This window comes from Crocuta crocuta, unplaced genomic scaffold, assembly GCF_008692635.1.
Source record: "Crocuta crocuta isolate KB4526 unplaced genomic scaffold, BGI_CrCroc_1.0 scaffold235, whole genome shotgun sequence".
In the NCBI taxonomy this organism is placed as follows: domain Eukaryota; kingdom Metazoa; phylum Chordata; class Mammalia; order Carnivora; family Hyaenidae; genus Crocuta; species Crocuta crocuta.
This window is the reverse complement of record NW_027531285.1, coordinates 9,478,661-9,492,249: the sequence shown is the minus strand read 5'-3', so window position 1 is coordinate 9,492,249 and position 13,589 is coordinate 9,478,661. Positions and strand designations below refer to the sequence as shown.

Below are 13,589 nucleotides of genomic sequence, written 5' to 3'. Positions count from 1 at the left end.
ACGCCCGCGGCCGCCGCTTCCCACGCGTGCCGGGCAACCTCCTCACAACTTTGGGCGCGTAGAGGATTCCGGACTGGACGACTCGGGGCATGGGGCAGGGAATACGAACCGGGCACACAGGGGAGGAGCTGCTTCTTCCCGACGAGGAAGCGGCCGGAGCAGTAGCGGAACCACCAGGCACTCCCTCCAAGCCGCCTGGCGTAACTCCCCGGAGTGCGGCCCCTGGCCCCCAGCTGGCCCACTCCCTGCCCCGCCGGACCGCCACCCTGCCCCGCCCGAACGTCCGGGCCGAGGCACTTCCCGCCCTCCGATTGGCTGCGCACGGGAGAGTGGGCGGGGAGGAGAAGTGAGGGCCAGGCCCGAGTCGGGAAGGGGGGGCGGAAGAGCAGTGCGCTCCCAGCCAGCTTTGTGACGTCATGGGGGTCAGACAATCCCTTCCATTCCGAGCGAGCAGCTCATTGGTTCCACTGGTGCTCCTCACGTGACCGCGCCCGGTAGCGGTAGGTGGGGCTTTGTGGCGCAAGGGACCCGCGACCAGCCGGGTGCGGCGGCGTTGAAGCGGCTGCAGGCTCGCCGGGTTGGGAAGAAGCGTCCGGGCCCGCCCAAGCATCCCCCTGCACTGGGGTCCCCGCGGGCCGGCTGTTCCCGGTCGGACGGGCTTTCGCGAATCCCTGGCACCTCGTCAGGTGACCGGCCTTGGCCTTGCAGCTTGGCGGTTCAGCCTCCCCTGCGCCTTGGTGGTGGGCCCATGTTTCCTAAGAAAGGCTGTGGGGCTGGCTCTCAGCCTAGCAGGAAACCAAATTCCCTGCATTTCGCCCCAGCCTAGAATATAAGGCATGACAAACTATTGCCGCATTCATCTGATACTTTGCAAATTTTAGGAACAGTAGCTCGGATAATGTTTCCCACCGTTTTCTAGACACCTCTTGAGTCCTAGGGAGAGGAAGCGGGGCTAAACAGCAGCAAGAGGAAGTTGTGATCAAGGAATTCTTTTCCCTCTAGAATAGGTGTGCTCTTGATACCAGTGTTGTCTTCTTTTCCCGGGATGGTTACAAGGAAACCTGTAGAAGTGGGAAGAGAACTGGACTTGGAGCTGATCAGAACACTTTCACCCAAGTCATTTCTGCTCCATTAGACTCCGTGCTGTTTCAGTGAGATGAGGTTAGGCTTGGGATGGCTTTGGCATTCTGTGATTAAACAGAAGAGATTCTGAAGGCTTCTTTTGCCTCCATCCACACATATCCCATCTTTATGGGAACTGAGTCATCGGTAGTGGCTTCTAAAAGCTTCCTTGGAGATGGTATTAGGTAGATCATTGCACCCATCCTGCCTCGCATGAAACTGGTTACTTTGATTTATTAAGCCTATCTGCTTCCTAACCAATAAAGTTCACAAAGTGATATGGGCTGGATATAAAAACTGTCAAGTTAACAGTATTGTGGGGTTTTGTTTTTATTAATCTTGCACTATTTTATTTTTATGTAATAAAGGAAAAACCTTACATGCACAAAACTGCCATGAACTGGTTCTTCGTAATTCCTGGATGTTTTCAGCTGCCTCCTCTATTTAAATTAGAAGAGAGCTTTTTTGTCCAGTTTCATGCAGCCCATGAAACTCTTGTGGCTCTCCAAGAGGCCTTGACCCCCCATTTAGACAGTCCATCTGCCTCACTTCTCCCCTTTTGCCTCTCAAATAAGCTTCCCATAATTTTGTGTTTTTCATCGTCCTTTTCCCTCTTAGTATATGATTCATTTGTCTAGTTTTCTCTTGTTTCCTAGAAGCAGTATAGGGTGGCTTAGCATAGTGAGGAAGAGCATAGCTGGAAGCAGGTTGCCTGGGTTCCAGTCCCCACTCTGCAGTTTACTATGTGGTCTTGGGCAACCTCTTTCTGTCTCAGGTCTCTCATATATAAGATAGGAATATAAATAGTAATAACTCACAGGCCGATATAAATACATATTGTGCTAAATAAGTATGTAGCAGGAAGTAAGGGCTATATAAGTATTAGCTATTATTGGGACACCTGGCTGGCTCAGTCGGTAGAGCATACAACTCTTGATCTTGGAGCTGTGAGTTTGAGCCCCACACTGGGTGTAGAGATTACTTAAAATCTATAAAAAACGTTAGCTATTATTAATATTATAGGCACATGTCCAGGTAAGCGTGCCTCTTTTAGATTTAGGACTCCTAAAAAGTAGGAGTTCCAGATCCCTTTGTTCTACAGTTAGATACTAAGAAGTTATTAATAGAAGTGCCTGGCTGGCTCAGTTAAGTATCTGACTGGATTTCAGTTCAAGTCACTATCTCATGGTCTGAGATCGATCCCTGCATCAGGCTCTGCGCTGATAGTACGAGGCCTGCTCAAGATTCTCCCTGCCCCTCCCTGACGAATGCTCCCCTCAAAATAAATAAACATTTTTTAAAAAGAAGGTATTAATATATTGTAAAGTCTTAGAACTTTAGAATACCAGTTTAATTTATGTGAGGAGTGTCACTGCCCCTTAGCCCCTACTTTGCAGACATGGTAACCAGTAAACTGAAGCAAAGAGTAGGTTTTTACAAGTTTCTGCCTAAGGTTTCAGAAATGAAGTCTATGCTAGGCTTGTCTGTTGTCTATAACGTTTTCCCATTGACTGTGGAAGTAGAGGGATGAGACTCCAAAATGTATACATCCATATGAATGACCTCTTCAAATTGCCACCTTGGTAATGTACACCTTTATTCCACACCAACATTGCCATTATGCAGAGCACCTTTTTTTTTAATAGTTTATTGTCAAGTTGGTTCCCATGTAACACCCAGTGCTCATCCCCACAAGTGCCCCCGTCCATGCCCATCCCCCCCTCCCCTCCCCCCCACCCTCATCAGCCCTCAGTTTGTTCTCAGCATTCAAGAGTCTCTCATGGTTTGCCTCCCTCCCTCTCCCCACTATTTTTCCCCTTCTTCTCCCCCATGGTGCTCTGTTAAGTTCCTCCTAATCCACCTATACGTGCAAACATATGGTATCTGTCCTTCTCATGCAGAGCACTTTTAAAATTACCTTTTCACATTGTTTTTGTCTGCACAGGAAACTCCAACTTATTTTACTATATCTAGCACCTTGTTTTTTAGACCCAAAATAGGATTCATTTTCCCCATCTTACTATTCTTGGTTCTAAATGACCTGGCTACTTCTGAAAACTCATTCTCAAAAACTAGTATTTGCCACCACTAAATATAGTCAAAAGAATTTGTCATGGGTATTGAAGGCAATGTCAAGGTATTTCTAGAATCAGAATAAAGCCTCCTTAAAGTAATGGCTATGAAGTAAAAACTCAGTTAGAGGTGCAAGTTTGTTTTCTAGCTGCAAAGTTGGAGGATTGAGGGCTGTGTGTATTACAAATCAAGTCATACTTTTGTAGAGGAACCAACTACTTGTAGTATAGGGATTCTTTAGTATCTCAAACTTGTCTCCTCTCTGCCTTGGCTTTCTCCCTGTCTCCATATACAGCTCTGATGAGCCACTCAGGAAGCTTGCTTCCGAAGTGCTGTTTGTTATCACACGGCCACCTGGCCAGGCAAGGGCCAAGGTCCTTGGGTGTGCTGCTCTGACCCCACAGACTGTTTTAGCCACCAGAACACCTGTTGACACTTCGACATTGGAAGGTATAGAAAAGCTCTGGGACAATGCAAGATTGTTGTAAAGAAGGGCCCCAAAGAGAGAGGAAGGGATTTCAAAAATAGTACAAAAATAGTACCAAAAAAGGTACAGAGGGGCTGTGCAAAAATATTTATTTTGTCCACTCGCGTCCTTTCTGTGATAGAATGAGACCTTTGGCAGTCATTTTCTTGCCCTAGAATAAACCTGGAAATGAGTGAGTGCTGAACCAGATTGGCCTGTTGATCTTATGGGTGGATGATAGAACCCTTGGGGGTGTTGGAGGTTAGTGACAACATGAGATGGCCCAGCAGGGTCTTGGTACCATCCAAGAAGCTTAAAATAGACCAGCATGTGGGTCTGAGGTGTCGGCCAGATGGCTAATGACTTACCTTTGCCTTTACCAAAATCAGTCATTAGAGGGAAGGGAGGCTGGGTCTAACACACTCCTCTCTAAGTCTTACCTTCCTACACGTCTTGGATAGGAAACCAGCAAGTATTTACTAAGTACTTAAGCAATAGGTACCTCTGTAATCACCATCCCAGGGTTGAGTGTTGCTTTTTGGAAATTATTTGGAGTTCTGCAGTGAGACCAGAAAATCATCTATAAGAAACAGAATATGTATTGTAGCTCATCTCCTGTGGACTTAGAGGCTGTTAAAGGTGTTTTCACATTATGTCATTTAATATTTTGAAAGTATTCCATTGTCCTAAGGATTCATGAGGCAATGGTATATTTGAGGGGGGAAAATAAAGCTTTATTCTCTTGCAAAACTAGGGACAAAAGTCTTCTGATTAGTAGGCAAGAAGTTTCTGTGCATTAATTTAACATGACAAAGAATATGACAAGTGTGTATCTGGGGTTGCTTAATTAGGGTGCTTTAGTAAGAAGACTGCAGCTCTATGGACCTCACTGGCACATATTTCAACAATCCCTGTTAATGGGGTGTCTTAGCATAGTAAGGATGACATGAATAGGGGGGATTGGTGTTGTCTAGTCATCAGACAATCTGGCAAATTAATTTTCCACTCAGTGTAATTCTAGAGATGGGTTCCCTAGAATAGAATATAGAGGGAAAGGGGAGAGGAAGGGCTTCAGGGAAACAGAGACATTGGGGCAAGTCTAGAGCACTTTGTATAACAGGTGCTGATTAATGGTGCCTTTGAAGCAGATCAGGCCAACGTGCTGACTTCAGTAGAAGCACCCAGTGTATGCACTCAAAAATAGTAGCTGCTGATTTGCATACTTCTTAGAAGCTATAATTCTTCCCTACCGTACACCTTAACTACTAGAATGTAAACCTCTTAAGGGCAGGGACCATGTCTCTTTTATGGACTGATACAACCCCACAGCTTGGCGTATAGTGAGAACTAACAGGTAATGAGTGTTTAACTTTATATTATCCTATGTTCTAACTGCATTGTATCAGTATATCTTAATAACACTCATATGAGGTAGGTGCTATCATTATATCCATTTCACAGGAGAGGAAACTGAGTCTCAAGGGTAATTTGCCCATGGTTATATAAGTAGGAAATGGTAGAACCATCTATTTTAGAGCTTGTACTCTAAGGCATTATGCTCTAAGGTCCACTACGTATGATAGGAGTTTAGTGGGGTGCCTGGGTGCTTCAGGTGGTTAAACATTCAGTTCCTGGTTTCAGCATAAGGCATGATCTCACAGTTTCTTGGGTTTGAGCCCCATGTCAAGCTCCGTGCTGACAGCAAGGAGCCTGCTTGGGATTCTCTTTCTCCTCTCTCTCTGCCCCTTCCCCACTCACGTTGTCTCTGTCTCTCTCAAAATAAATAAACTTTTAAAAAAATAGGTGCTCTATAATGAATGAATAGACTCCTTTCAAATGAAAAAGGTGGCACACTGCAATACATGAATGCATTGTGATAAAGAACTAAAGAAACTTTCCCATTTTCATTTTGGATTTGAGGGCATACTATATATTTGCAGCATTTTCACCCATGCTTTTTATGTCTGTGACCAGCAATAACCTTTGTACAGCTAAGTATATGGTCACTGACAGACCTCTATTGTCAGAGTGCTGCAGGGTTTGGTTATGGTTTTTCAAGAGAAGCAGCTGTGGCTTATAAAAGCATATTTTCCTTGGAAACCAGATATTAATATTTGTAGATGATACCTAATGTATTTGGTTCATATCCTAGTAATAAAACTACCGATGATTATATGATATGAAGTGAACAGTTTAATCTGTTGAAAGCTATAAATTATGTTCATTTGGAAGTGTTGCTTTTATTTTGAAGCAGCATCGGGCGTAGAGAGAAAAGTTCAAGGAGAGAAAGAAGATAAAGTGGAATGTCAGTAATAGTTATTGAATTATGTATCCAGTTTCTGCCAGGAGCAATGGGCTCTGGAACACTCATCAGAATATTTAGATTCTACTTAGTACGACATTTGAGTTCTTAAGATATCATGGCTTTGTGAAATGAGTATAGGTTGAAGTCAGAGGGTCCTGAGTTCAAATCCTAGCCCTGCTTCATAACAACTGGGTAATTTTTCAAAATTTACCCAGTAGCTTCAATTTTGAAAACCTCTAAGCTGTGTTGTAAAGATTAGTGATGATGTCCATGAAAGTACCAAATGATGGCTGGCAAGTAGTACCAAGTGTTAGCACTTAAATAAGTTCTCTATTGCTGCTGTAAGAGACGGCCACGAATTTAGTGGGAACAGCACACATATCTTACAGTTCTGGAGGTCAGAAGTCTGAAATGGGTTTCAGTGGGCTAACATCAAGGTGTCTGCAGATCTGAATTCCCTTCTGGGGTCTTCAGGGGAGAAGCTGTTTTCTTACCTTACCCAGCAGTGAGAAGCTGCCTGTATTCCCAGGCTAATGGCCCCTTTGTCCATCTTCAAGGCAAGCAGAGTGACATCTTCAGATCACTAACTCTGATCTCCTCCACTGCCTCCCTTTCTAGAGGACCCTTGCAATTACATCAGGCCCGAGGTGGTAATCCAAGATGATCTCTTTATTTTAAAATCAGCTGATTAGCAACTGTGATTCCATCTGCAACCTAGTTTCCCGATGCATTGGCTGGAACTGCTTCAACGGCACCATTAGTCAGCACTTGTACAAAGTGCTCCAGACTCACCCTGATGTCTCAGTTTCTCTGAAGCTCTTCCTTTACCTTTACCTTCCTTTACCTATTCACAAGTTTTGGGGATTATGATGTGGACATAGGGAGGGGCATTATTCTGCATACCACAGTGCCTTTCTTTCTTAACATTTGTTCATGCATGCACTTATTAAAGGAAAATATGAATAACAAAAGTATCTTTTGGGGTGCCTGGGTGGCTCAGTTGGTTAAGCATCCAACTCTTGGTTTCCACTCAGCTCATGATCTCAAGGTTTGTGAGTTCGAGTCCCACATAGGGCTTTGCGCTGCCAGTGCAGAGCTTGGTTGGAATTCTCTCTCTCTCTCTCTGCCCCTCCCCTGCTCTCTTTCTCTCTCACTTTCTCTTTCTCTCTCTCAAAATCAATAATCTTTAAAAAAGTTATCTTTTACCTTCCAGAGATCTGTTTAGTTGGAGAGCTTTGATTTAAAAAAATGAAAAAATGTACTGTCAATTATATATAACTGACACTTTATTAAAAATCTCTTTAAAAAATTAACTGACCAGACAATATGAACAGGTCCTGATATGAGCCACTCAAGTTTGTGCTACAGACTTTTGGAGGAAAGAATCATTTAGGTGTATGAAAGGGGAGAAAAAAATCACTAGAAATTTTGATTGTCTGTAAGAAGTAATATAATAAGGGTGTCCCCTCCCCAAAAATCAAATGTGATCTTAGTTTACATTAAAATAAGAACAATGGAGGTGATAGCCTCCTTCCATTCTGCTGTGGTGACTCTCCACCAAACTTTGAGGGGTATAAAAAATCTTTAGTGGAGCCAGAGAAAGGCAGCCAGCCAGGTGGAGAGCCTAGAATCAGAAATAGGAGAAGTTTAGGGATATTCATGGTGTGATCTTCAAATATGTAAATGATAGTCATGTGGAAAGAAAGCTAGATTTATCTTAGAAAATTCTGGAGTTTGAAAACACTAGAATAAATGTGTGTAAGTTAGATTTAAACTCAGCATTATCACTTTCTGTATTATAGTTTTCTGAAAATGGAATGAGCTACCCCTTAAAGTAATGAGTTTTCTGTTACTGAAGGTATTCAAATAAAACCCAGACAATAGTGTCAAAGAATGTGCTCCCAAAGCATTTTGCTCATGTCTCAAACATTGTAATCATTCACATTCCAGTCTCCCTGTATTAATTGTTACCTTTTTCTAAGGTGAACCTATCATATTTCATTTTTACATGGTTTAGAAGATACCCAAAGAATATTGGATAGGAGAATGAATGTTGCATGGATGAGGTTGAGATTGCACTGAGTGACCTTCGGAGTCTCTCCAGCTCTGAGACTGTCAGCTCTTTGAGCTAGGATCTGAACTAGGTTTAAAGAGCAGAATTGGAATCCAGAAAGGAGGCGATGGTGGTACACTCTAGATTTCACAGTATGGAAAGGCCCAGAGAGGGTATGGAACAAATCTGAGTGGAGGTGCTATACCGAGTGAAGAATAGGAGTTAGAGTTGGGGCAGAACACTAGGTCTAGATTTCCTGCAGTGTGGACGCAGGTTGACACTTGACTACACTGTTCTGAGAGGAAAGTATTCTGACAATCAGATGCATCATGGCTGGATGGGGGATGACTAGGAGCTTGTTATTGACTTAATTATATCCCTCCCCAGTTTATATGTTGAAGCCCCAAACCCCAATGTGCTCGTATTGGGAGGTGGGGTCTTTGGGAAGTGACTAGGTTTAGATGAGGTCAGGAGGCCCTCATGATGGGTGGGATTAGTGCTTTAATAAGAAGAGGCAGCAGTGGAAGGCCTGGGTGGCTCAGTTGGTTGAGCGTCTGACTTCAGCTCAGGTCATGATCTCATGGCTTGTGAGTTTGAGCCCTGCGTCGGGTTCTGTGCGGACAGCTCAGAGCCTGGAGCCTGTTTCAGATTCTGTGTCTCCCTCTTTCTATCCCTCCCCTGCTCACACCCTGTCTCTATCTCTCTCAAGAATAAATAAGCATTAAAAAAAGAAGAAGAAGAAAAAGAAGAGGCAGCAGAAAGTTTGCTTTCCCTGCCATCCCTCCCATGGGAGTACATGTAGAGAAGGGTGTCATCTGGAAGCCAGGGAAAGCACCCTCAGCAGAGAGAAGAATCCAGCCTAAGAAAGGCTATTGCCTAATATGGCAGTAAAGAGTTAAAACTCTGAGCTAGACAGTGGCAGCACAAATATAAAGGAGGGGAAAAATGGGATGTTTTTAGTAAAAACATCAGGACTTGATGACAAGGTAAAGAAGGAAGGGAGGAAAGGAAAGGGTATCAGAGCCCCAAAGCTTAAGGTCTGAGTGACCGTGAGGCTGGACATTTATGCCCGCTGAGTTTCTTTCTTATTCAGATGGAAGGAATGTGGGAAGATATTCAGAATATTCAGGATTTCCCACAACTGTTTCTGTGAAGTTCTGGCTGAAAATGGGCTGTTTTTAATATTTATGAGGATGAAAAAGTCAAGAGTATTTCTCCTGTGAAGGGCAAAAGTTTCAGAGGTGAGCCGCAGGATGGGGTAAGACTTTGCCCCGAAGGGCGGTAGTAATGGCAGTCACGGCTGTAGGGGAGCCAGTCCTGGGCCTGCGCAATAGCAGACCCTCCATGAGGATCATCCCATGTCATTGAATGGCTGGTGAATGTGATGGCCTTACCTGCTCCTGCCCAGTGTCTGCATTAGGGCAGCGACCAGGGAGAATTCTCCGCCATGTTAGGACTAAGGATACTTACACGTTTCTTGAGCAATTGGATTTTCTTTTAAAAAATGTTTGGACTCTGAATTGAATAAATACCTGCCTGTGTGTGTGTGTATGTGACAGGGTGAGGGAGGAGGTGGGAGGAGGTACTCAGTGTTTCAGAGCCAGAACTGTGGTCCAGTTATAGCATATGTGTCATATATTATTTTTTTAGCCTCCTTTCCATTTCTTTTTATATCCCCACCCTTGTTTTCCTATCCTCTCTCTTTTAATTTATGCTGCCTTTTATTTTATGCATCCCTGAAAGTAGTCCTAAATTCCTTCTAGAACAAAGGAGAAAAGTATAAATATATTTCTATGGGGGCGCCTGGGTGGCTCAGTTGGTTAAGCATCCGACTCTTGATCTCGGCTCAGGTCATGATCTCCTGGTTCGTGAGAGTGAGCCTTGTGTTGGGCTCCGGGCTGACAGCTCAGAGCCTGCTTGGGATTCTCTCTCTTTGCCCATCTCCTGCTCACGTGCATGTGCATGCACTTTCCTTCAAAACTAAATATATAAACTTTAAAATATATATATACATACATTAGTTACCACTTTATACACGAGAAAGCAGAGGCTCAATTAATTTTTCTAACTTACCCAAGATTACAGTGAGTATATTAGCTATCTATTGCTAGGTAAGAAATCACCCTCAAAATAAGCAACTAAAACAGAATGCTCAGTTTCTCACTTGATTTCTGAGGGTCAGGAATCTGGGAGCAACGTAGCTGTGTGGTTCGAGCTCAGAGTCTGATGAGGTTGCAGCCAAGCCTCAGGTGTGTTGTCGTCATCTAAAGACTTGACGTGGGCTGAAGGGTCTGCCTCCAGCTCACTCCCATGGCTGTTGGCAGCACATTTCCGTTTCGTGCCTCATGGGCCTCGGTGTGGGGCTGTTCACCACACACATGAGCCTCTGTGTGGGGCTGGCTTTCCCGGGAGCCACGATCTGAGGGAGACACTGAGATGAAGCTGCAATATGATTTATAATTTAACCTCAGAAACAATATACAGTCACTTCCTTATATTCTGTTGGTCACACAAACAAACCCTGGTACCATTTGGGAGGGAACTCTGCAAGGGTATGAATTCCAAGGCTGGGAATGCCTGAGGGCCATCTTGGAGGCTGCCCACCACATGGAGCAAATAATGTAGCTGAGCCCACATGCTGCTGTTTGTACAAAAGCACTGGATTCATGCTCAAGTTGGGTCCCCAAAGCTGTTTCCATTCCTTGCATCTTGAACATTAGGTGAATGAGCACCAGCAAGCAGTGCTGTTCCCAGTTTCCAGTTTTCTTCCTCTGACGCTGCTTACGGTGGCCAGGGCTGCCACGATTTCATCCATAAAGCTTTGTGGAGCCTCATGACTCTATTTAATCACTGCTGAAGGTAAATCCAAAACTGATCCTTATCCTTAGGATAACACTAAAGGATTTAATTTGGGGATACTAAGTTGTGAAAAATAATAGCTAAAGTAACACTATATATACTTATATGCTGTGCATTTGGTTATGCAAGAAACAATTGATTATAATTTCAATTCCTTTCACTTTTCATGTTCTTGGCATATGTGTACAGAGGATAAAAGGTTTTGGTGATCCCGCCCCTCAGAAGAGGGCTCCACCCCTCATTCATCAATGTATTGAGAAAATCCATAAAGATACTTTTATGGAACGTATTTTTACTGCATTGTTGAACTGTGGCCAAATTTTATCAGGGAAAGAAATGAGGATGTGTTGTTTTCTTAGAACCAGGGAGCTGCTGGCTCAGTGTTCAGTATTCAGACCACAGATCCATGAGTTACCAATAAACCACCTGGATAAATGAGCACACAGGATTTCATTTGCTGCTGGCTATTACCCTACGTTTTGATGATTCGTACTCTATTCTGCATCTCTAAATTCCATTTTCATTTGAAGTATGTATAAATTGATGCCACTATCAGTGTTTAAACACAATCCCAACCCAATTTCTTAGCCAAGATTATTTTTCAGAACAATAGTGTTGACTAATTATTTCAACTTTAAATTATTCCAGTTTTAAAATTGTAAGCCATTGCTATGTGCTAGAGGCATTTCAGTGTTCTTATAACTTTGTCTCTGGGATCTACCTTCAAAGCCTGGTGTGATACTCTAGTTTACAAATAAGATAATCCATTTTGTCTAGAGAAAGAACTTTCTCTTTAGATTTGACTTATGTACCAGTTATTTTGATAAATTTTCTTGGAAGGCTTACAGGGTTCTAAGCTTTGTGCTATGTTCTATAAATGGATAAAAGGGTAAGACACAATCTTTGTGCCTTTAAGAACATGTAGTCTAGCTGCTAGGTGAACATTAACAGGAATACTTATGAGACCATGTGATATAGCAGAAGTATTCACAAAATGCTTGAAGAGAAGGTAGAAGGGGTTTAGTTCTGCCTGGTGGAGGAAGGAGTTATCAGGAAAGACTCTTAGATTGGTGGTCCCCAAATTTTGGTCACAGGACAGTGCTAGTCTCTGATAGGATTTTTACTGATTTGTGGCAGAGTGACAAAAAGAAAGAAAGAAAAGAAAAGAATGACACCTTGATTTAATGTAAATAAACTAAATTACGTAAGCTAACTTTATGATTTTTAAAAACTCTTCAGCCTAAAATGATGAATTTATGTTTCTTTTCTGTTATGTTATCCTTAATGAAGTCTTGATGATGTAATGTTTCCCTTACCTGCAAAATGAAACTTGGCAACCTCACGTCAATCTGCATTTTCATGCATTCATTCATTTATTGGTCCATGAAATCCAAAAGGTTAGGAGCCCTAAATATGGATGGTTACATGTGAGCTGGAGTTGGAAAGGAGGTATGCTCCTGTGTAAAGGAATTTCTATTGTTTGCCTGTAAGTGGTTTAACTATATATATAAATATATAAATAAATATATATGTTTTTGTTTTTTAAAGACTGATTTTGAATGTTTTTCTTGAATGTGTCTGGGGGAGTGTGTGGGGGGAATAGAAAACCTGTGTCCACAGGGGTACAGAATTGGAACTATAGTTTTGAAAAGCTGCTGTTACATGAATATTGGTTTTAGAAGGATTCTCCCCTCCACCCATAAAGTCTTCTGAAGTTTAGATAAAATTAGACTTGATGATTGTAAGCCTTCTACTTCTTTCTGGGTACTATGTTAAAAAAAATATGAACTTTTGTATATATGGGTTTTTTATTCCCCCTAATTTGTTTGCAATGAGACCAGAGAAAGAGTGAGCCTTTGGGTCTGTCTGGGCAGGTCAAGGGTAACAGAATGTCACCGCAGCCATGCTGTAGTCCCGCTGTGCCGAAAGCCTCTCGTTCATCTCACCTTTGGTAGCAAAGCTTTCCATCTCTTTGCAAATAGATGTCTGGGAGGAATTGAGCTTAAGCCATAATTTTAAGGAATGTGTCATCTTTGAAGCGAGATTCAAGGAGAATGACCAAGATGATAAAAGGACTGAATGACATCAAAAGATGTTAAGAAAAGTATAGGGATTCCCCTGTCTGAACTCGGGGGCAAGTCTTACAAGAGTTTATCTACCCTGAGTGTCTCTCAGCAAAAGCAGTTTAAGAAATGATCAAAGATTTCCTTGAAAACTCGCCAGACAACATTTGTAAATAACAGGCTCTCATTGTACTATGCACTTGGAAGTAACCCCTGTGAAGTAAGAGTGCTCCGAGCTCAGACGTGCTCCCTGCTTCATCCTGCTGGTACTGTGAGGTCATAACATTGCAAAACCCCAGTTTCCTCCTCCCTACAATGGGAATAATAATTCTTACTACATAAGGTTGTTGTGCACAGAAGTAATAGCACATAAATGCAATAAGCACAAGTTACTGCTGTTCCTATTTTTATTCTTGCCGTTTCCTTCTGAGAGGAGACCCTCTCTCCTGCACCCTCTCCTTCTCTACTGTGCCCTGTCTTCCATCTTTGAATCTGGAGGGTCCTGATTCAAGTGTGCATGCATACTAGTTGATTCTTTCAGCTTCCTTAAATCTAGAACATCTGCACATGAACAGAAAAACTATTCTCACGCTTATAGGACAGATCGTTTATTTTGGTCATATACTTAAACAAATGAATAAAAGATTT

General features: G+C 42.8%; 1 protein-coding gene across 3 annotated transcripts in view; it reads right to left on the bottom strand.

Annotated features, from left to right (window-relative positions):
* Positions 1 to 6,523, bottom strand: part of PDP1 (pyruvate dehydrogenase phosphatase catalytic subunit 1) — a 15,260-nt gene extending 8,737 nt beyond the window's left edge. Inside the window, exons 1-2 of one of the 3 annotated variants that reach the window (XM_077771270.1) lie at positions 6,461 to 6,523; positions 4,164 to 4,241 (exon numbers count right to left, since the gene is read on the bottom strand). The gene's annotated coding sequence lies outside the window, so the exon portion shown is untranslated. Of the gene's footprint in view, positions 1 to 109; positions 247 to 4,163; positions 4,242 to 6,460 lie in introns of those variants that run through there. The other 2 variants (XM_077771272.1, XM_077771269.1) reach the window with 2 other exon arrangements.
* Positions 6,524 to 13,589: the final 7,066 nt, after the last annotated feature.